The sequence below is a fragment of the Protopterus annectens genome, chromosome 8.part0, assembly GCF_019279795.1.
Source record: "Protopterus annectens isolate FY-2018-M chromosome 8.part0, PAN1.0, whole genome shotgun sequence".
Taxonomy (NCBI): domain Eukaryota; kingdom Metazoa; phylum Chordata; order Ceratodontiformes; family Protopteridae; genus Protopterus; species Protopterus annectens.
Window position 1 is genome coordinate 1,335,855,453 of NC_056741.1, and position 24,307 is coordinate 1,335,879,759.

At 41.9% G+C, this 24,307-nt stretch overlaps 1 protein-coding gene and 1 non-coding gene across 2 annotated transcripts in view; both read right to left on the bottom strand.

The window, feature by feature from the left end:
* Positions 1 to 24,307, bottom strand: part of CEP95 (centrosomal protein 95) — a 1,662,476-nt gene that overhangs the window by 838,535 nt on the left and 799,634 nt on the right. The window lies entirely within an intron of this gene.
* Positions 17,835 to 17,907, bottom strand: TRNAV-UAC. The gene has a single exon. It is a non-coding gene; the product is annotated as a tRNA-Val (tRNA).

Sequence of the window (24,307 nt, forward strand, 5' to 3'; positions counted from 1 at the left end):
GCAAGTACTATGGAGGAAGGTGTGACATATTCCTTAGAAGAGGGTACCAGTGCTGGCAAGGTCAGTCCAGAGCAATTAGGATCATTTTTGGTTTTTCCTGTCTGACTTTTAGTAAGACCTTGGAGAGTAGAGGCAGAGGGGGAAAGGCACAGACTGATAGGTTTTTCCAGCTGAAGGATAGAGCATCCACTTTTCATGCTTTTTTGTGATGAGTTCTTGTGCAGAATTTGTCCAACTGATAGTTTTGGGGAGAGCGAAATAGATGTCTGGACTCCCCCATTTTTGTGTTAACATGCTGAAGACTTGTGGAATCAGTTTCCATTCGTGCGGGTCCATAAGATTTCTGCTTAAGTCGTCTGCCAGAGTATTTTGCTTTCCTGGAAGGAATTGAGCTTGAAGATGTATTTGGTAAATCAAGGCTGTGTTCCACAAGGCCATGGCTAGTCTTCAAAGGGGGTAGGAATGTGTACCCCCATGCTTGTTTATGTACCACATAACTGCAGTGTTGTCTGTCTTTATCAGTAGTTGTCCTGGATGAAGTAAGTCCTTGAAGGCAGTCAGAGCCTTCTGAACAGTTAGCATTTCTTTCTGGTTGATATGTAGATGCATTTGGTTTGGGCTCCATTTCCCCTGAATGCATCTCCATGCCAGGTGGGCCCCCCAAGCATAGTCTGATGCGTCTGTAGTTAGGGTTTGGGTGGCAGGGGGTAGAGTGAATGACAGTCCCTTGTTTTGGTGACATGTCTCTGCCCACCAAAGAAACTCCTGTTGTAGGCAGGGAATGAGAGGAATCATTGTTTCCAGGCTGTGACAATGTTGACTCCATAAACTTTTTAGGTACCATTGAAATTTCCTCATATGCAGTCTCGCATATGGAATTAGTAGAATGCAGGATGACATGAACCCCAAAGCCTGCAGAATTTGTCTTGCAGATAACTGTGTTTTTGTTGCCATTTGTTTGAAGTATGTTGTCAATTGCCTTTGTTTGTCTGGTGTGAGGTAAGCCATCTGGGCAGTTGTATTTAAGCTTGCACCCAGGAATGTAATTATTTGAGAGGGTATCAGTTGTGATTTCTTTTCATTTCTGGTGTACCCTAGGCATGCTAGAAGCCTTTTTACAAATGCCAGATGTTGAAGAAGAGTGTCCTTGTCCTCTGCTTGAATGAGACAATCGTCCAGATAAGGATACATTTGAATGTTTCTTTGTCTGCAGAATGCAATTACTGGTGCCAGGCACTTTGTAAAGACCCTGGGTGCAGCAGACAAGCCAAAGGGCAGTGCATAGAATTGGCAATGCACAAAACCTGCTTTGAAGCAGAGGTATCTTCTACATGATTCCCTTATTGGGATATGCAGGTATGCCTCTTTTAAGTCCAGAGTTACTAACCAAGCATTCTTGCCTATCACAGCCAGTAGCTGTTGTAAAGTCAGCATTTTGAATTTTGGAATGTCCAGGAACATGTTCAGAATCGATAAGTCCAGTATTGGACGCCATGAATTGTCTTTTCTGGGTACCAGGAAAAGTCTTGAATAAAATCCTTGTCCTTTTTCTTTTTCCAGTACCGGCTGAATAGCCCCCATATCCATGAGGGACGTGACTTGTTTCTGGGCCTCTGCCCACTGGTTTTGTGGCAGATCCGACCATCCATTTCGAAGTGGAAAAATTGGAAATTAAATCTGTACCCCTGGGATACTATGTTTAATACCCACTTGTCCTGGGTAATTAACTGCCAATTTTGAGCATGAAGTGCTAATTTTCCCGCCAAGGGGGCTGCCAAAAGATAAGTGCTTGGAGATGGCAGAGGAAAGTCATTGAGACTGCTTACTGTACGGTTGTCCTTTGTTTCCTCCAGATTTGGAGGTGGAGGTACTCCATTGCTTTGACCTGTAAGAATCCTGTGATTGATATCTGGAGCCTTTTGAGCACTTGGGTTTGCCCTGAGGGGCTCTGTTGGACACAGGAAAGGACCAATTTTTAGTAAGCCAGTGCCTACTGAACCTGGGTGGCTGCACTTGCAAGAAATCTTTTACAGTTTGCATAGATTTAGCTTTGTCTTACATTTTCTTTAAACCCTCTTCTGCCTTATTACCAAACAGAGTATTATGCTGCAAAGGGGCATCCAACAATTTAGCTTTAACATGATCAGGCAGATTTTGCTCCTTGAGCCAGGCATGCCTTCTAATCACAGATCCAGTAACAGCAGCCCTACAAGAGGCCTCCAAGGAATCAAAACCACATTGCAAAGTATTCTTTCCAACCTGTTCTGCTGAATGCAATAATTCCTGTAACTCTATTTTCCACACAATCAGAAGTCAACATCATTTTCTGTTTCAATAAGCCCATAACATGTTGTTGATATTTAAGCATATGAAATTGGCAGTTTAAAGCTCTGATTGCCAAGGTTGCAGACATATAAACCTTCTTACCCCATCTATCCAGCACCCTGGAATTTCTATCAGAAGGGGTAGGAGTTTTGGCAGTAGAAGCCTTAACACCCTTGGGACCCTGAGAAATAGTCTCAGGATCAGCAGCTGGATTTTTGAAAAGAAATTTGTGGGAGTCAAGAACCCTGTAATATCTGTCTGGCTTACTAGGAGCCGGAGGCAGGGAATCAGGAGCCATGCTTGATTCCGAGAACACATCATCAACAATGTCTAATACAGGCGGTATAGCCAAAGGTCTATGCTGAGGAAGAAGAAGAAAATCCCTAAGCCTCTTTTTTGATTCAGAAAAGTCCTGACTCTCCCAGTGAAAATGTTCTCTTAAAGTATGCAAAGTCTCTCCAAAAGAGTAATCCTCAGTAGGAGATGCAGATGGGATGGATTCCTCTGCATCAGAATCCTCATAGGGTGGAATAGAAAATTCCTGATCAGAAGAGGAATCAGAAGAAATGGAAACCTGATCTGAAGATTCATAATCAGTGCCTTGCCTAGGCCTCTTAGTGGGGGGACGACTCCTGATCAAGGTAATTAAACCCTCATCCATTTTGATCACCTGTTTTTTAGGCATAGGGGCCTGAGCATGTGGCTCATGCATCATTTTTCTAGACATAGAAGTTGTTTTTGACCTTGGTTTTGTTGCTGGCGTCAGTTTAATGCAAAAATGTTGAGCCCTGAAAACACCCTCAGAAGCCAGTGCCTGCACAGCGGCTCTGGACCCATCCAAGGGAGAGACATCCGTGGGTTCAATACTTTGCGAATCTTGCGGCATACCAGACTCCGAATGGGTCTCGGTAGAGGCCTGCGACTCAAAAGTAGCAGGTATCAGGGGCTGCGAAAGTACCTCATTGAGTACTGGCGAACCGGCGAATGGCTTAGGAGAAGCTTCGTCATCGGTTTTGGACCTCGACGGTCTGTCTCTTTTTCCTTGTGTTTTTTGTGAACTCCTGCAGTCGCATTGCTAACCAACGACATTTCAGGGTAGTTGAATCTTGAACCAAAATATTTAGAAGCAAAAATATACAGACGCTTAATAATGCATTGGTTAAATTTAGCACAAAAACGACAGCAAGGCACGTTGTGATCAGGGCCTAGGCAAGGAATACAGTACAAGTGAAAATCCTTATGAGGTATTTGCTTCCCACAAGTAATGCAATTATTAACTTTTACTGACATCGGTAAGGAGCAAGAAAAAGTTTCCCCAACGGGGTACTTAGCTCTAGTTTGAAGACTTTGGTTCTGAAACTCGAAAACAAAAATTTCAGGAGTCGGCCAACCAGCACTTGCGAACTGCTTCTGCTTCGGGCACCGCGCGGCAAGAAAGACTGATGAAAATGGCGTCGGCTGCATGATTTACACCCCTGACGTCATGGAAGAGGAGACAGCAACTGACGCAGGACCCAAGGCTTTGTTATTCAGGTCGACTGAGGGCAATCTGCCAGCAGATTACCCAAACGTAATGACTGCAACAGTGAAACATGAAGAACATTCAATTATACAAAGCAAATTACTCTACAGAGGAGGAAAAAAATGCCAAAAACATTCATGTTCTCAAAAGAGGCAAGCAAAAACAAACATATGAGCCCAACAGCTGAAAATTCTAAAAAACAAGCGTTGCAGAGGATTACACTTTTTTTCACCAAAACTATCAAAAGCCTTCCCATCCTAAACAGTGAGAGGGAAAATATTACAAACTAAACCCACAAAATGGCACGAAAAGTCCAAAGAACAGTAATAAATAATGAGAACGGCCACACAATAAAGCCCAAAGGAAGCTCAGTTTTAATGTACTAATGTTGTCAATACAAATACGTTTTCGTCCTTACAGAAAGACTTCATCAGACAATATAATGAATAATTAGCTAGCCTCCCTTAAATACCATCCCATGAACACTCAACCAATCACATCACTGATATAACTACAAGCATTTAAAAAAACATTTATAAAAATCCTTAAAATTGAACATTTTATAAAGCAATAAATACACTCAATAAATACATATAATCTAAACATATAAATCAAATATGTAAAAACTTCCAAAATTGTTAAATTGATATAGGTATATATAAAAATGTATTGTATGAAGGAAAATATTAACCAAATGTTTAGCAGCAGCTGGGTTCAGATCTGGAAAGACCATACAAAAACAAATGATTGAGGAACTTTATAGTTTATCTGCTTTTCATGGGGAAGCAGGCTGGCAGTCAGACCAGACACCCTCCAGAGCAGAAAGAACAGGAGGAAAAGATGGTGGCTCTGGAAATTCCAGTTGTATCAAATAATAATGTTTCCTGAGGGAGTGAAACATCACTGTTTTCTCTGAACTTGGTTTTATTCTAGAAATAGTTACCCAGAAAGAGAATCTTTCAAAGGGATTGGCCATAGCCACGCTCTACTCAGAATCTGAATCAGAAGTCTGTTAAGCCAAAACACAATCTGCCCCTTACAGTCATTAAGGGGTTCAGTTTCTTGAACACTTCAGAAAATGAGGAGTCCCTTTCACCAGAAATAGCCATACAGGAAGGATCAAGAACCTACAGTAAACCTTGTACTAACCCCAGTAAATTATTCCTGCCCAGTCCAGAGTAAATAAGACAGGAGAAAATATATTTAAAGTTTTTGTTTCTTTATGACTGCATTTTCTAGAGAAAGCGAAACAGTAATGCCAGAAAAAACTTCCCTAGGGATGGGCACAACTTTATAGACAGACAGACTGGCACTGTCTCTGCCCCTTCTCCCAAGACCGACAACAGAGGTTCTCCCTTACCTACTAAGGGCATTCCATCAGCTGCAGAGGACATGTATAACCCACGGTCCCTGGTGGCTGTAGGGTCTACACCAGCAGAACCCAAGGAAAATCTGAATGGTCCGAGAAATCAAGCTTAGGACACAAGCAGAGTCATACACCTGCGTCTGAGGCTCATCAGCTTGCTATGGTGGCAAAGGCTGAAAAACAATTAACTTCTTTTTGTGGTTTGGAGAACCAAGGAACTTTTAGGTTGTTCCATGGTGAAACTGAAAAAGGCACACGATTCCCTGCAAGGCCTAGCAGCAATATTTGGTAAAACAGATATATTGTAAAGAAAATTTACTTTTTCCCTGTTAAATCACAGTATTTTAAATACTTACCTCAACACACAAAAGTAAAATAGTTTAAAATAAGAATTACCAACTTTTTTACCACAAAGGCAAAACAAAAAGGGAGAGAGAAAAGATGCTCCTACTTTTCCCAGTACTAAAATTAAAATTTTACAGAAAGTACAGATTGTCATAAAAAGTAAAGTGGAAAGTTATTTCCCCAGAGAGAACTTCCCAGCCTAGCAATGTTTCACCATCAGGCAACTGCTGATTCCCAAATGTTTGAAATGGAACACTCTCTTGAGAGGCAGAAAAGTTCTGAAAGGCTTGGCACCTAAACCTAACTTTTACTTAAAAGAGCATAGGAGTTTACTATGTTAATAGCCTTACAGCCTTTTTAAGCCTAGCCATTCATGCCTCAATTTTTTCATGTATCAATGTCCGCAGACTAGAATGGCTTTGGTATGCACCTATGCCTTGGGGCAGGTACACGGTAAATAAATCAGGAGTCAGCTCACTTTATGATGACCTACGGTTTGGATGTGTGGAAGATAACCTGAAGCTTTGGATGTGAGCTGGCTGTTGTATCCTTAAGCAGGATACAACCCATATAGCATACACTACTGCAGCAGTGACCCAGATTAAGATAATCAAAATGTATCTGTCCTTGGTAGTGGTGGTCCAACTTTTCAGACTGGGGAAAAGGCAGCTTCAGACTGCTCCCAGTGGGACAGTCATGCAAGGCCACCGGACTCTAGCTGTCCAGTTCTGGTTGGAATGTAGACTCCTGAGAGCATCACTGAACTTTTCTGTTAAATCAATGACTATGCTGGAAATTACTCACATCTTCCTCCTGCTGAGGATTTGGTTGCGCGACCTGCACGAGACACTGGCTTCTCCTCATCCTTGAAACTGTAAGCTGTTGAGGTTTAAACCTGAAACCCACAAATGTCATGGTTTTGCCCTACTTTTCCTTATTTTCTAGGTACAATGAGCTTCTTTTCCAAAGACATTATGTTCAGAAAATACAGCAATGAGAAAGACCACCATGGTAACCACAGAGAAAATACTGTTTTTCAGCTACTTGTGTAGACAAACTCCTATGTTGATGCCAGCAACTCTGTTAGCTTTCTCTGCAGCATTATAAAGAATGTAAAACATGAGCTTTGTTTATTTCAGAGGCAGTTCAGACCTATGAAAAGTACAGTTGTGTACACTTACCATAAATGTAGATGTTCGAGTGTATTCACTGTTGCAGTCATCACCTGTGGGCTATCCCTGCTGTGGTAGCCCTCGGCCGGCCGGAATACCAGAGCCAATGTTTTTCTGTGTCGGCTGCTGTTGCCTGTAGTCTGACATCAGGTCGTCAGTGCTATAAAGCAAGGCAGCCAACGCCATTACAGTTTTTCTTGCCCTAACCCATCAGAAGCACAAGGAAATATGGTAAAGTGGTCCTGGTAGCTAAAAGCCACCATGAAAAGCTTATGTCCCCCTAAGGAAAGAGGATATAAGGGGGCAGAAGGGAGGGAAACCAGGACTGCAACAGTGAATACACTCGAGCATCTACATTTATGGTAAGTGTACACAGCTGTACTATGTTCTTCATGTTTCACTGTTGCAGTCATCACCTGTGGGAGGATTCCCAAAGCTGAGGAGAGGGATGGAAAGATTAGTTAGAGACCTAGGCATGGGTTTGCATGCCCTGCAGAACTGCAGAGGAAAACCCTGCCCTAGCCTTAGAGAAAAGAGGTAGGTGGTAATGCTTTGTAAAGGTATGGACAGAGGTCCAGGTGGCAGCTTCCAAGATGTCCCTGGTGGGAACTCCTCTGAGGAATGCTGTGGAAGTGGAGGCTGCCCTAGTGAAATGGGTACGAATAGACTTAGGGGGTGGTTTCCCATGTAGTCTGTAGCAGAAATGGACATAGTGTGATATCCATTTGGAAATGGTTTGCTTGGAAATGGGCTTCCCCTCTGCCCCTGGGGCAAAGCTGACAAGAAACTGGTCTGTTTTCCTGAAGGGTTTAGTACGGTCCAGGTAGTATCTGAGCTGTCTGTGCACATCTAGTGAGTGCAGAATTCTTTCCCCTTTATTTTGTGGGTTAGGAAAGAAGGTGGGTAGATGTATGGCCTGGTCGAGGGTCACATCAGATACCACCTTGGGCATAAAGGAGGGGTTAGTCCTCAGGGAGACCCTGTCTGCATGGAAAATGATGAAGGGCTCAATGGCCATGAGTGCCTAAAGTTGTGAAACCCTTCGGGCTGAGGTGATAGCTAGTAGGAAAGCAGTCCCAGGAGAGGTATCTCAATTCTGCTGAAGAAGCAGGTTCAAATGGTGGTAAGGTTAGTTTTTCTAAAACATAATTCAGGTCCCAGACTGGAGTGGGTGGCCTTCTGGGAGGTCTGCTATTAGAAGCCCCTCTGAGGAATTGTTTGAAGGATGTGAGAAGGAGGGCTGGTCTGCATCGAAATGAGCTGAAATGGCTGAAGCATGGATTTTAATAGAAGAGAAGGACAGTCCACTATTGAGTAACTCGGCTAGGTAGTCCAGGATAAGAGAGATGGTAGGTTGTGTGGTACTGGCCCCTCTGGACTGGCTCCAGAAGCAGAATCTTTTCCATTTCCCTGCATAAGATTTTCTGGTGTTGGGCTTTCTGGCTTCTGTGATAATGTCTAGGACCTATTTGCTTAACAGGGGCCCCTTGTTTGCTTGTAAAGTATTAGCCATGCTGACAGTTTGAGAGTCTGCAAGTCTGGGTGCAGCATTTCCTCCTACTTGGGTCAAAAGGTCTGAGATCAGGGGAAGCTGCCTGGGAGGCTGAAATGTCAGGCTGCACAGTAAGGGGTAGCAATGCTGTCTGGGCTAATCTGGAGCAATGAAGATGCCCTTTGGTCTCTCCTCCCTTATCTTGATCAGTACTTTGGGAATAAGAGGCAGAGAAGAGAATGTGTACACAGAGGGAGTTCCAGGGGAAGATCAAGGCATCTACCTTCCATGCTAGATGATGATATTCCCTGCTGTGAAGCAAAGAGATCCACCTCCAGAGTTCCCCACTCCTGAAGGATTTGCAAAAAGATTTTTCGGTGGAGCTGCCATTCGTGGGAGTCCAGTAAGTTTCTGCTTAAGTGGTCTGCCAGGGTGTTGTTGATCTCTGGAAGGTGTTGGGCAATTAGGTGTAATCCCATGGGGGAGGCTGTCAGCCAGAGGTTCATGGCTAGCCTGCACACAGGGTAAGACTGGGCCCCCCTGTTTGTTGATATACCACATTACTGTGCTGTTGTCTGTTTTTATAAGGAGAACCCCTGGCCTGAGATGGGCTTTGAAGGATGTCAGAGCCTTTTGTACTACCATCATTTCCTTCTGACTGATGTGTAAGGGAAGGGTGCTGGGCATCCCAAAGACCTTGGGTGCACCTGCCTGCTAGGTTAGCACCCCAAGCAATGCCTGAGGTGTCGGTGGTGATGGTCTGCCCGGTAGGGCGGAGGATGAAGGGAAGACCTTTGTTCTTGGCATAGGCCCCTACCCACCAGAGAAACTCAGCCCTTATACAGGAGATCAGAGGGAGAGAGGTCTCTAGAGGCCGAGAGTGCCGACACCAAAAGTTCTTTAGACACCACTGAAGTTTCCTCATGTGAAACCTGCCCGGAGGACTTAGAAGGATGCAAAATGCCATGTACCCCAAGGCTTGCAGGAACTTCCTCGCAGTGAGGTGACTTCTGGAAGCCAGCTGGGTAAAGTAGAGAGGCAGGAAGCTCTGCTTTTCTGGGGATAGAAAGGCCATTTGGGATGCTGTGTCCAGCAGTGCTCCCAAGAAAATGATCCTCCTGGAGGGTGTTTGCTTTGAATTCTTCTCGTTGATGGTGAACCCTAGGGAAGTTAGGAGGGTTCTGACAAAGAGAAGGTCCTGGAGCAGCTTTTGGACTCAGCCTGAATGAGGCAGTCATCCAGATAAGGGTAAATCTGTATATTTCTCTGTCTGCAAAATGCTATGGCCGAGGCTAAGCATTTGGTGAAAACCCTGGGTGTAGTAGATAAGCCAAAGGGTAGCACAGAGAACTGAAAGTGTTGTGAGCCTGCTCTGAAGTGCAGGAATTTCCTGCAGGATTCCCTTATGGGGATGTGGAGGTAGGCATCTTTTAGGTCTAGGGTCACTAGCTAGGCATTTTTTGTCAGCATAGGCAGCAGCTGTTGCAAAGTAAGCATTTTGAATTTGGGGACCACTAGGGAGGTAGTCAGAATGGATAGATCCAGGATGGGGCGCCAAGTGCTCTCTTTTCTGGGAACAAGGAATAGTGTGGAATAAAAGCCTTTGCCTGTTTGATCTGAGGGGACAAGTTCTACTGCTCCCTGGGATATGAGAGTTTGGACCTGTTTCAATGCCTCTGCCCACTTATTTGGAGGCAAGTTTGGGTACCCTCTTGGAATTGGGAGTTCATTGAAAGAGAATTTGTATCCTTGAAAAATGATCTTTAAGACCCACTGGTCCTTTGTTAAAGAAAGCCAATTTTCTTTGCAGAGGGAGAGCCTTCCTCCTAGCTTTTGGTAAGTGAAAGGAGGGCAGAGGGGTAAGAGGGAGTCATTGAGAGTTTTTGCCATAGAAGGATGGCTTAGAGCTTCCTGCCTTTGGGGCGGAAATGGTCCACTGTTTGGTTCTCTGCTGCCCCTGGGATAGGCGCCTGGGTGGACTGTCCCTGTGTGTCTTACCTTGGCCCTGTCTGCTAGGTGCAGGGAAGGACCAGTGTTTAGAGGGAAAGTTCCTGCTGGGGTGCATCAATTAATTTAGACTTGACATGATGAGGGAGAGGTTGTTCCTTCAACCATGCATGTCTCCTAATGAGAGTGCTGCCCTGCTTGAGGCTGCGTCACATCCACAGTGTAATGTGTATGGCCACTTGACAAGTAGAGTGCAGTAAATCTGCTAACTCTTTCGAACTGGCACAGTCATCAAATGTTGAAATATTTTGTTTTAATAGTTCCAAAGTGTGCTGTTGACATTTTAACATATGGAACTGACAGTTGAGTGCTCTGATAGCTAAGGTTGCAGAGGTGTACACTTTTTTACTCCATCTGTCCAGAGCTCTGGAATCCTTGTCAGAAGGAATAGGATTCTTGGCAAAACTAGTCTTCGCTCCTTTAGGTCCCTGTGTAATGACCTCTGGGTCAGCAGCAGGATTTCTGTACAGCTATTTGTGATAATCCGGTACTCTGCAATACCTGTCAGGTTTACTGGGAGCAGGTGGGAGGGCATCAGGGGCTAAGCTGGATTCATGGAAAACATCATCCACCACTTCTAAAATGGGGGGATGGCCAGGGGTCTTTGCTGGGGCAGGTCCAGAAACTCTCTCAGTCTTTTCTTAGACTGGGGGAAATCCTGAGATTCCCATTGGAAATGTTCCCTGAGGGTGTGAAGGTTTTCCCCAAAGGAAAGGTCTTCTGGTGGGGAGGCAAAAGGAATGGATTCCTCTGCATCTGAATCCTCATAAGCAGTCAGAGGTTGCGGTTCCTCTTCAAAATCTGAATAATCAGATTCCTCAGAATCCTGTTCGGTCATAATTTTAGGAGAAGGATGTATTTTCCTATTAGACGTCGTGGCCTGACTTACCCCTGATTAGGGAGATGAGATCCTCCACCATTTTAAGCATTTGTGGTTGAGGTGATGGAGCAGGAGCAAGATGGTGGCTAAAGGCATATTTTCTAGGGGTGGCCTGGCTTCTAGGCCTAAGAGTATCCCTTAGTCTGACAGAAATGGCAGTCAGATGAGAAGACATCGTTTTTTGCCCCGATTTGGTAGTGTGGAGGCCTCCTCGGAAGTCAGTGCCTGCTTCACGACTCCGGACCCAACCGAGGCAGAGACAGCTAAAGTCTCAGAAGACAAAGAAGATTTCTGTGGCATACCAGACTCCGAAAGGGTCTCACTAGAGGCCTGCAGAGATATTGAATCGGACATCAGGTGCTGCGAAAGCACCTCACTGAATTCTAGAGAACTGATGACTTGCTTAGTGGTCGAGTTGTTGGGAAGGATTAACCTTGTGTGGTCTGTCTCTATCTCTGCATTTTTTCAGAATGTCCACGGATTGTTGGTTGACGGATGCCATTTCGGAATGCGAAGACGGAAGACAAAAATACATGTCTACAATAAGAGCTCTATAGTGAATGGTTCTCACGTTAAAGAGGGCACAGAACCGGCAAGAGGGGACGTCATGGTCAGGGCCTAAACAAGTGACGCGGTATGAATGGAAGTCTCAGCATGGGATCTGCTTTCCACAGGTGAGACAATTAAATTTTTTGGAACTCGGTTAGTGCAAGAAAAAAGGATCCCCAATGGGGTACTTAGCTTTAGACGTTTTCAGCTGTAATTCAAACTCCGGTAGCGACCGACCAGCACACTTGCAAACTGCTTCTGCTATGGGCTCCACTGCAAGAAAGACTGATGTAATGGCGTCGGCTGCCTTGCTTTATAGCACTGATGACCTGATGTCAGACTACAGGCGACAGCAGCCGATACAGAAAAACATTGACTCTGGTATTCGGGCCGGCCGAGAGCTACCAAAGCAGGGATAACCCACAGGTGATGACTGTAACAGTGAAACACAATGAACATCAGAAGTTCTTCCTTAAATGGCTCATGCACCAAACACCAAGTGTATGGTACATTGGTTTTTTTTGGTGAGATCCTCTCAAAATACACCACATCCATTTGGAAAAATACATATAAACAGTCAAGTTTAAGATCTACAGGGATAATGTGGTCCAAGCATAAATGTGCTTCCCAAATCCTTCCACCAGAGAAGGTTCCTCATCTGGCAGATGGACAATTGGGCTCTTAGGAGTGGAAGCCTTCTTTACATGCACTTCCAAGATCAAAATTATTTATTTTGCTTTTATTTACTGGGTTTGCCTGAATGGGTTTAGTAAAAAAAAAACTTTGGAGCGGGTGCCCAAGGTTAAAAACTTCAACATACTACAAACATTTTAAAGACATTTAGTGATATACATGAACAGACATGAAGTAATATACATTATCAATTACACATTCATTTGCTAATCTGCAAACATTAATATAAAATGAAGGCAAATATTACACTGTAAAAGATACTTCTACATTAGTAGATGTTGAACATTGAGCATTTGAAAATATATACTAGTGGGTTTGTTAAACGGGTAATAGATCATGTGATTAGTGCTTAGAAATTCAAAGGAATGGAGGGGAAAGATCTAAGTAGGGCAGAAATAGTTAATATTGAAGTTAACAAGTGAAGTATAAAGCAGGTTCACAGATTATATACACACATGTAAAGAGAGAGAAAGCACTATCATAAAGATTACTTTAGAAGTAAAAGAAGTGGAGTGGGTGAGCAGTGTTACAAAACTAAGTAAATGGCTTGAAGACACTATTAAAAGTATTCAGGTAATGGTGAAGACTGGCTGTGGGGAACAGGATTCTAAATGCAGAGAAATGGCTTGCTGATATGCCAAGTTGAAGAAACAGTGGTATTTATCCTGAAGATATACAGAAGCAGATCCATTGACATGATGGGTGAAGTTTTCGTTGTGTTTTAAACGAGTTTGCATCCTAAAAGGATTTCACTGGTAGTGGGATGTGGTTCCATAGTTTAGCTACACTATTTTAATGTAGAGAGTCATCTCCAGTATTAGATGATTTTGTTATACTGATTTTTTATTATGGTTTATCTCACAGACATGAGGTACAGGGTTTGATTCTCACCTTTGAAGAAATCTGACTAGGCTTAAAATAGCTCATAAAGGCAGCTAACCTAGTTTTTACCTATCAACCCCATGAACATAAGGTCTAGGTGTCTACAGAGAGATCTGACAGAGCAGATTAGGGTTGAATAAGTGGTGCACTAGGGTATCATTTTTAGCAGTGTAGAGGTAATTGATGAGTATACTGAAAAGTACAAGACCTTGTGGGATACAAACAGTTACTGGCAAAAAAAAAAACAGAGAAATCATTCCATTTCATGCTTGTGCTCTGTTTGAGAGGTAGCTATGGAAAATGCTGTGAACAATTGGTGACCCCTAAATATAAGAGCTTACTTTAGAGTTTCTGGTGGGAGAAAAGTATCAAAAGATTTTGATAAGTCTAGGAAAATGGTGAGGACTAGGCTTCCAGGATTGGTGTTGACAAAATTACCAAAATTCAGCAAAGCAGTTGTGCTGTAATGAGGAAGGAAGCAGTGTTCAGTTGAAGACAGAAGTTGGTTAGTTATTAGATAGTTGAGAAATTGCCTATAAACACATTTTTCTAAAATTTGTGATAGGGGAGATGAAATGGCAACTAGCATACAAGTTTGAAAGATCTGTATTGATTCCAGCCTTGTGCTGTGGAATAATGATTTTTTTTTTTCATGTAGCAAAGGGGACTTTATTTTCAGATATGGATCGATGTATCAGGATTGAAACTGGATATGCAGTAGCCTCAACTGTTACTTTAAGATACTTGTCAGGTAGATGGCCAGGGACAGTTGCAGTAGGCTTTATTTTTTTGAGATTTTTTTTATTGTATCTGTGGGAACTGATTGAAAGGAGAAATACTATAGGAAGGAATATAAAGAGCTTGATTAATCAACTGGTTGGTTAATGATTTTACTGTCTGAATAAAGTGGTTATTGACTTGAATGGCTATGGTACCATTTTGTTTCTGCATGTTTGGTGTTGGCCATGTAGCTTGTCATGGATTTACCACTTCATGAATTGAGGCCTAGAAGAGTTATTGATTATCAGAGCATATATTTTAAACTGTTGAGTAATAGACTTTATCTTTGGTGATACGTTGTTTTATTAGGTTTCTTAGTTGTCTATATACTGGTAAACTGGCAGCTTTTTTTTTTTCTTCAGACCTTTCCATGCTTTCCTTCCTCCTTGTTTAGTTGCTAAGAGCAGGGTTAGCTTGGGCCCTTTTTATTCTGAAGGAGACGAGAGCATTTAGAGAACCTAGTAAGATTTTATTGAACTCAAAAACTGCATCATCTATGGTAAGAGTCTTTCATGACTCCCAGTTAAGGAGAAGTAGTCTATTAAGCAAGTATCTTGATGAAAAATAGTACATTTTTTACCAGGCTGTAATGATATCTTTTAGGGCTGTTGCTTTAGAACCTTATGGTACAAATTTCTATTATACAATTCTTCCTCTAAAACGTGCACGCTGATTGGCCAGCCCAACCAGCATGCCCGTTGTAAATCCCTCAATATACTAACGGAAAAAGGTCCGGTTGCCCGGACTTTTTCCGTTAGTATAAAACACTGTCTCGCTATGTTAAAAGAGTTTAACATAGCGACACAGGTTTAAAAAAAGCAACGCAGATCTCCGTTGCTTTTTTTAAAGCTGTCTCGCTATGTTAAACTCCTTTAACATAGCGACACAGTAATAAAGCAACGGAGATCTTGCGATCTCCGTTGCTTTTAAACCTCTCGCTATATTAAATGGGTTTAACATAGCAAGACAGCTTTAAAATAAGTAACAGAGATCTCCGCTGCTTATTTTAAAGCTGTCTCGCTATGTTAAACCCATTTAACATAGCGAACAGTAAAAGCAACGGAGATCTTGCGTTCTCTGTTGCTTTGCCCACAACTCTGATGTACTGCGAGGCATGCAGTACATCAGAACTGCCATGAATACCAGACAGCTGCGAAGGGCTGCAAGAGGCATTATACAATGCCATTATTTAAGAAAAGTAATTATTTCTTTTCTTAAATAATGTCATTAATATATAATAACCCACTTCTGGGTGTGGGTAATGCGGGATTTAACCACGGTTGTCTTTGTTTGGTCCCTTGGGCTCCACCCTCAGGACCAAACAACGCCAACCGTGGTTAAATCCCGCTTTACCCACACCCAGGCGTGGGTTATTGCTATAGTAATCACTCAGAGGCTGTCTGACAGAGTTCCATGGGATAGTACTTTATCTGGAGGATGTTACAATCCAGTCAAAGGTTGACTGTCTAGCTGTGGCTTTGCTATAGCTAGTTGGTGTGGTGACAAGTTGGGTGAACTTGTAGAGATGTATATTAATGGTCAGACTATGCTTTGTCATGTTATCACCACCCAATGTAACGGTTTCATGACAGATTTTTGAGGAGGCTTAGCAGAGAATATCTTCCAATCTTTTAGCATGGTTACCTGGAGGAATGAGATTACGATCATCTTTTCAGTGTTTAGTTTTAGCAAGGTTAGTAGGTTTTCCATGTTTTGGAAAGCTGGCAGGATATGGGAAAAAGTGAGATATCTAATTTTCTACCCAAAAAAACCCCCACAAAATTACACCACCACATTTTTTGTTATATTTGTCTAATATGAAAATGTCATAGCCTGTCAGAGCAAATTCTTCATGTTTTGTTTCCTGGTGGAGACAGACTTCTATGACAGCTATGATGTCAGGAGTGTGTACTGTTATCCATGCATGCACTTCAGGGAGTTTGTTATATATACTTCATAAGCTGGTATGGTATATGTGATGCCCTTGCACTGGCCCAGTAATCAAGGAGCCGCAATCCTCACCATTGGCAACAGCTAGGGGATGTACACACTGGGAGGATGACAAGTACACACAAAGTAAAGTGCAATTTCCCTTAACAGCACACAGAGATCACAGTCAGTCTGGGCCTGGTTTCTCCCTCTTTCTCCAGATCCCCAATAAGACTCCCCACTGGCACAGCTACAGGGCTAAGATCTCAGCTGAGAGGCCAAGCCAAGACCTCCAGCACCCTTTCTGTCCAACCAGTGTTTCATGTCCCTGCCCAAGTAGCTCGCCTGCACGCACACACACGCACACACACGCGCACACACACACACACACACACGCACACACACACACGCAATCACACACACGCAATCACACACACGCACACACACACAGATCTGGTTTATATACAAACACCTGGGGAAGGCTGGCACAGGTTTACTAGCTATGCCCCCTTCTGCCCAGACTATACGGTAGTTTCCACTGCCACCAACCCCTACTTATCAGCTACTTATCAGCTACTATAAGGCCCTTACAAAGGGTGTCCAATCCTACTGTGTAATGCTATTATTATCCAAATGGTTGTCTGACCAAGACTTGCTAGGCTATTTAGGAGTGGCCTGTACAGTGTCATCAAATACATATGCAAGTACTCTAAGAGCTTAAATACGTCTCACAAATAGCCACAAAGATAGGTTTAAATATATTTAATAATAAATAATAAAAGAACAAGACAATACTCAGTAAATCTAACATAGTTACTTTAGAGTTCAAAAATCACAGGAAATATTTTAAAACAACATTGCAGGACAATCTCAAATAAATGCAGAAAATAACTAAACAAATCTTTACTATATCCCTAACTATATCTAAAAGAGATACTATGCCCTAAATCTTACTTACAGCAAGGCAAGTGCAGATGAGTGATAAGCGGATGTTCCTACTAGGTCCAATACAAAATGCACAGTCTCTGTCTGAGATGGTTCTTAAATTAATATCACATTTTACTGCTGGGTTAGAGCTTGGATAACATCACTAATTGTCATATGACTTCACTTCCTAGGCTAAAAAAGAAACTAACAGAATTTGACATCACTGTGTTAAAAATACACATCTCTCAGATGTTTGCAGATCTTGGAATTTGTAAAACAATAAAATGCTTTTACATTTGAAACACAGTCATTATTTCTCTTTCAAGACAATCTAAAAACTTCTAGCTCTAGACATTCTGTTTGCTACTGAACTGAAACTGAGAGATAACATCTTTTGTTTATGGCCCAACTTTAAAGTAATTTAACCTCAACTGTTCTTACATTTTTAAGTTAATCATCTATGTTCCAGCAGGGTACACTGTGGATACATCTTAGCTCAGTACATAACAGATACAGTTCTGTATAAATCATATCAATATTTACAAATGACATAGAATTATTTCCAAAATTCCAGATAACTGGGCTGGCAATATTTCCCTATATTACAATATAAATAAAGATCAGGGTGGGACTGTGGGTGACGTGGTAGTGATAAAAGAGCTGATGAGGATATTTGCTTTTATTTATTATTTACTTTATTTCTCTTTTTTTGATTGGGTTAGTCCCACTAAGCTGGTGGCCTCTTTATAGGGGAGACCCAAGATGGTGCTTATGCTACTAAGGAAACTTGGCTACGTCATTGAGGAGCTTTCCCTACTTTGTTTTTGACAGGTGCCATGGGATTGTTTTACATTCATCCGAGTTATCACCTACTCAAGCAGGTGGGACCTAGGTTTAATATCTCACCCAAATACCAACACTCAGGAGTGCAGCCTTAACCATTGCAGCAACCCCCTCCCTCTAAATGGTTCTACTGGGAATTGAACCCAGGAACTTCTGCTTGTAAAACAGATATGATGATCACTGCACCACAGAACCTTGTGTTGGAATTGTGAGGGTAACAGATGTTAATAGGATATTAAGTTTGTAAGTAGGAGAAAAGGTACTAGTATGAGGAACTGTAGGAGAAATGTTTTTCTGAAACGTGAGAAACAGAGGATTTTGAAGGGTAGGGATAAGGATGCAGTTAACACAGGAAACATGGAGGGTTTATTTGAGAAAAGTAAAATCTGAACAGTAGAATATATTGTGTTTAGTCTGTAGGCTTATAGATGACTTTAAAATTTGTTTGAAATATCAGCTTATGGGACTTTGCTCAGTCTGGGAACCAGTAGTTAGTGGTTGCCCTTTTTCAGAACAAAGGTCGCTACACTAAGGTTTTCCAAGCAATTTTGTCAATGTCTTTCAAGATGCTCACCAGAGGAGGAACCACCCAGATATTATGAAGACTTCATTATAAGAATAATAATGGGTCAGTGGGCTAGGGTAGTGGGTAGGCCAGCCTCTCCCCTAACTCCCATATCAGTTCCAGGTACTCCCAGAATTAAAGGCCTTTGAGAGGGGCTGGGAAGTTTGCAGCCTCCTCCTCCTCTAAGTCCTCAACTGGGAACTCAAGGAAAGACCCAGTATGCTTCATCTTCCTGAGACAGCTGGCAAGACTCTTTGGGAGACACAGGAAGATTGTTTTTTTTTTAAAGAGTACTTGAGGAGTATTTCTTAAGGTATATTTCCCTCTACCCTGCTGGGAAAAGTACAGTTGCATAAATAAATTTACCATAACAGTAGATATTCGAATGATCACTGCTGCACTAGCCCCCAGATATATATAGGTTATTTCCTGCTAAAGTTGTAACAGCCAGCCAGCTTCCAAAGCTTCAGGGCACCTTCTACTTGCCCAAACCATTAGTCAGCTTGAGCTGCGCTCCCTAAAAAGACATGTTTGGGTTCAAAGCCATTTAGAGCTTTCATGCCAATTAAAAGAGGCTGAGCCCTGAGACGGCATTGCTAGGAGCAACAAAAATATATATCAACACACTGGCATAAAAAAACACACCAACACAGGGGGATGGAGAGAGCAGCTGCTGCAGCAGTAATCATTTGAACATGGTTACGCTAAGTTTACTTACATAAATGCACTATGATCTTCATATTGGTCACTGCTGCATCAGTGTTCTTCATATTGACCACTGACGCAGTAGCCTAAGCGATACAGCTTGATTTCCATAGCTTAAACCTATTTTATTTTATTTTACATTTGTTAACCAGGAAAGTCTGACTGGACACAGGTCCTTTTTCAGCGGAGGCCTAGGGAGAAAAGCTCCAGATAAACTTACATAGTTCAACAGGTAAAAACAATACAGTTATACACCATAGTTATCTAGTAGTACATAATAGATGAGATAAGATAACCTATATAAAAACTCAGTGAGGAACATTGGCATATAGTTTCATATGTAGGTAGTACAACTATAACACATATCTTACATGTTTTGTAGGGTATGAGATAAAAATAACATTCTTCTTACATCCATTTAGATGATGGAGGTATAGAAAAACACATACACTAAGTAGAATATTTGCTCTCACATATCTTACATGTTTTAAATGGTGCTAGATAAAAATAATTTTTTTTTACATCCATTTAGATGATGCAGATATAGAAAAACACAATAAGTAGGGTATTTGCTCTATGGGAAACACTGAGATTAAGTTTAGATGAGGAATAGGTAGTACAGTAGTGTTTATTCTGGGGAGTCACAGGAGCATGACCAGGAATTCATATAGTATGCTTTGAGGAGCTTTTTGAACTGAGTGTTGGAGCATATGGAGGTTAGCTGGCCAGGTAATGAGTTCCAAAGCTTTAGAAAATAGAACAGCTGAAGAGAGATTTCCCTGACTCATTGATATGTTTGATGATATCTAGGCATTTTTGGATGCTAGATCTTAACGTTCTAGTAGTGGAATAAGGTATAATTAGGTTCTGTAGTGCTGGAGATTTAGCTGGTTGGTAGTATACTTCATGTGCCAATGGCAATTGGTTGAGTTTCAGTAGCTGTAGTAGTTCAAGCCAGCCTTGTGCTTCAGAGCTACACAGTGATGGGACCTATAAGGGGTCTCAGTAGCAAATCTAGCAATCTTGTTGTAACAGGATTTTCATTTATTTAGGTCAGTTTTGCGGAGGTTGGTAAGTATTGGGGATGCATTGAGAAGGGTAGACAGCAGATATGTCCTGGCTATGGTGGCTTTGGTTTGTTTAGTGAGCAATTGTTTTTTGCGATAGGAGACCACATTTTTTGTGAACCTTTTTGATAGTTTGGGCTATGTGAATGTCATATTTAAGGTTGCAATCTATTTCTACACCTAGGAGTTTAGTGTGGGAGGTAAGGGTGATTTTGTTTTTATTTCTGGACATGATGGTGAAGGTGTCATTATGGGTGAAGGGATCTGCAGGTGCTGAAAAGAAGAAGTTTTGTTTTATATGGATTTAGGATTAGTTGGGAGTTAGTGAACCAGGTCTCAGCTAGAGAGGTTTGTTTGGTCTGGAACTTTAGTTCATCTAATGTTTGGGCTGTGCATATGAGGGTGGTGTCATCAGCTTATTGTACTACTGACTACTTTAGCACTGGGTGTTGAGGATGAGAGCTGATTGGTAAACAGAGAGAAGAATAGTGGGCCAAGAATGGAGCCCTGTGAGGACGGTTTACTATCATAATTCCGACGCTTATCTTGTCTACGCCACTACAGCTAACGGCAAGGGTCGAATGGTGACAATGTTGAACTCAACATTGTCGAAGTACAAATCTCACCCCTATCTCGACCCATGTTAAAGCCCGTTTGGAGGTCGAATTCGAGATGTACTTTCGGCAATGTCGGAATTCAACATTGCCACTTTTGCGCTTGGGAGTCGGAGATACCGGCTTTCGACCGAATGCACTTCGGAATTAAAATAGTAAACCCTGTGAGACACCTAAGTATACTAGTATAAGAGAGGATAGTTGGTCCTGCCAATTCACTGCTTGTTGATGTCCTGATAGGAAGATTTTGAGCCATGATATGGGGGGGGGGGGCTGATATTTAGGGTGGTTAGTGCATTAAGGAGTCTATTATGGTTGACCATGTCGAAAGCTTTAGACAGGTCTAAAAAATGGCAGAAACTAGTTGTCCCTTGTTTCTATGATGGTTAACTGTGCTGGAGAAGGACAATAGTGCTGTTGTGGTGCTGTGGAAGGGTCTAAAGCCATGCTGATTTTTAGATAGCAGGTTGTTTTTTTAGGAAGAAGTCCATGAGTTGCGTGTGAACAATTCTTTCCAGAATCTTTGAGAAGGGTGATAAAATAGCAATTGGTCGGTAGTTACTGAGTTCTAAAGAATTGCCTCCCTTGTGCAGTGGTATTATGTGGGACGATCTTCCATATATTAAGTACTTTACACTCTGCAATAGATCTGTTAGTTAGAATGGCTACGGGATAGGCTATGGCATCTGTGGCTAAGTGTAGGTATTCTGGTGGTAGATTATCTGCTATCAGGGTGGTTGGCTTAAGCTTGTGGAGTTTTAGAATGGATTTGGTTGAGGTTGGATGCAGGGTAATGTGGATGGATTACCCTGTGGGTTACTGCTATTTTGTGTGTGTGGGAGGTTGGTGCTGTTACTATTACATTGGGTAGCTGCTGGGAGGTTGGTGCTGTTACTATTACATTGGGTAATTGCAAGGGCTTGTACAATTTCGGTGAAAAATGTATTGAACTGAGTAGGGATGTTCTCCTGGTTATTTACTGTTCTAGGTGTAGGGGTAGTAGCTTTTCCTGGTTGTAATACAGAATTTTTGTGGGTTGTGGCTGTTTTTGCTTGGAGGTTTTGATAGCAGATGATTTTGTCAGATTTAATGAGCTTTTTGGCTTTATTCCGAAGCTCTAAGCATTTTTGTTTTCTTGACTGGGATTTGTTTTTGTGGAAATGTATCCATGCTTTGTCCCTGTCTTTGAGGGTGGATTTAGTTGCTGTAGTTAGCCAAGGAGCATATTTAGCCTTTCTTCTAATGGTTCTGGTGGATACATGAAGGTCTAATATTTGTAGGAAAGTTGAAGTCAAGTAGTGGACTGCCTCATCTAGTGACAGTGACTTTAGTGGTTTCCAATTGCAACTCTTTAGGGCATTTATAAAGTCATCTGGCTTGAAGTTTGTTTTGTTCCTGACTGCTCTAAAGGTTGTCAGGTTAATTTGGTGAGTTCTTTTTCTAAGAAGGAAGGTAGACTGACAGTCACTAAGGTTGTTTGTCAGACAGCCTGCTAGAGATGTGAGTGAGGGATCGGATATAAGAATCCAGTCCAGGATGGACTGTTGCTTGGTTGTTTTATCAGTTCTGGTGGGGGATGAGATAAGCTGGTTAAACCCGTGGAGGTTGATGTATGTGGATGGATTCTGGCCAGAGCAGTTTTGCCAGTCTATATTAAAATCTAATTAAAAAAATAAAATTAAAAGAACTGGGAGGAGGAAGGAGAAGAGCCCAAGAGCCACTGGAGAATGGTCCTAGCAAAGCCAGACCTACAACTGGAAAAGGAATCTAGCTTGTAGTGTTTTGTAAAAGTATGCCCAGAAGACCACGTTGCTCCATCTATAAAACTTCTAGAGTCCAACCCTTTCCAAAAGGCCATAGAGGAAGCCATTTGGATATAGTCTGCTTTAACAGAGGTTGTCCCTTCTTAACTTCACAAGAAACAGGCAGCTGATCTGAAGTTCTGAAAGATTTTGTTCTGATAAGATAGTACCAAAGTTTTCGGTGGATACTAAAGATATGAAGTATCCCTTTCTTCCTCATTTTAAGACGGACAGTTTGGAGTAAACTCCAATACTACTTTAGGTATAAAAGGATTAGTTTTCAAGGAAATCCTGTCTCTGTATAAAATGACATAAGACTGACCTATCATAAGAGCTTGCAACTCAGATACCTTCTTGCAAAGGTCAGAGCAATCAGCATAACTGTTTTCCATGTTAAGAACCTCAAGTCAGCCAGATAAGCTGTTTCATATAGAGCGTTAACATTTCTAGCACAAAACTGAGATTCCAAGGAGGAGACACCAGCTTTCTTGGAGGTATCTTATTTAAAATCCCTCTCAAAAGCATTGTGACATGAAACTGCCCTGAAAGAGGGGGACCCATGGGCAGACATGATGACATTTCCATCAAATTAATCTTGATAAAGGAGTAAGACAAGTCATAAGAAAGTAACTCACACAAATATCGCAAAACCAGAGAAACACTAGCCTTGAATGGGTGCTGGTTATTTTGTTGGCACTAATTAGAAAACATTTTCCATTTGCTAATATTACCAAAAAAAAAAAAAACCTCAAATGACGAAGAAGGGGTAAAATATTGCACAGTGAAAGGAGTTTGAAGTTGGGCACTGTCAACAAAAAAGGTCCAGAGCTGGTCTCCAGTCGTTTACTTTCTTTGTCACAAGAAACATTTTTGAATAAAAGGAGGAGGCGGAAGAATAGTTTCTATTGTCCCCGGAGTGCTGTAGGACAGGAGAAAATAGTGGGGGTTTGGTCTGGTGGATGTGGAATAATTCCCTGGAAAGGAAGGATTTCTTTTCACTGCTATCTGTACCCTGTTGAATCAGTTTCAGAGCCCACTTGTTTGAAAAAATCATTGCCAAAGAGAAATGGGAGAGTCAGACTCTCTGGAAAGGATAATCAACTGTCAGGGTGGGTGGACAAAGTCCATTATAGTCATTCTGACTTGGAGTGTTTTTTTTTTTGGGGGGGGGGGGCATGCTTTCTTTTAGGATCCTCTCTGCCACTGTTTTTTTTAAATGTCTGCTTAATAGCATTTTGCTGCGACTGCTTGTTTTGTTTCTTGCCAAAACTGGACAATGGAGCAAAAAAAAGCTTTGGGAAATTTAGAGGGCGGCTGAAAAATCTGAGCGATTCCTGGTTATCAGCCTACACTTATCACATTTTTTATAACCTCTGCAGCACAGCGACTACAAACAATCTCAATCCAAGGGGTAATGTAAAATCTAATTTTTACATTCTCTGGGAGTTTTTCAGAATGCAGCCAAGCAAACTTCTTCAACACAGTACTGATGATAACAGCCCTGGATGTAATACCTACAGAGTCATAAACACACTTTAAATAAGAAGTAGTGACCTGAGAAACAGAAGAAGTTAAACCACGCAAAGCAGATTGACTGACAGGAAGGGAAAGCAGATAAAACATTATTCATATTTGCAGAATTAGTCAGAATATACTTCAACATATAAGGTTCATAGGTGTTTACTAGGCTAATGACCACAAGAGCCTTTTTAAGCCTAGCCATGCATCCTAAATCTCTGACAAGTTCTGGTACCCTTGATAAGTGTAAGCAGGGGCTTGGGAGATGAAAGATTTACAAGTATGGGCCTGAGAGACTAAACATTTAGAGAAAGCCTGTATCCA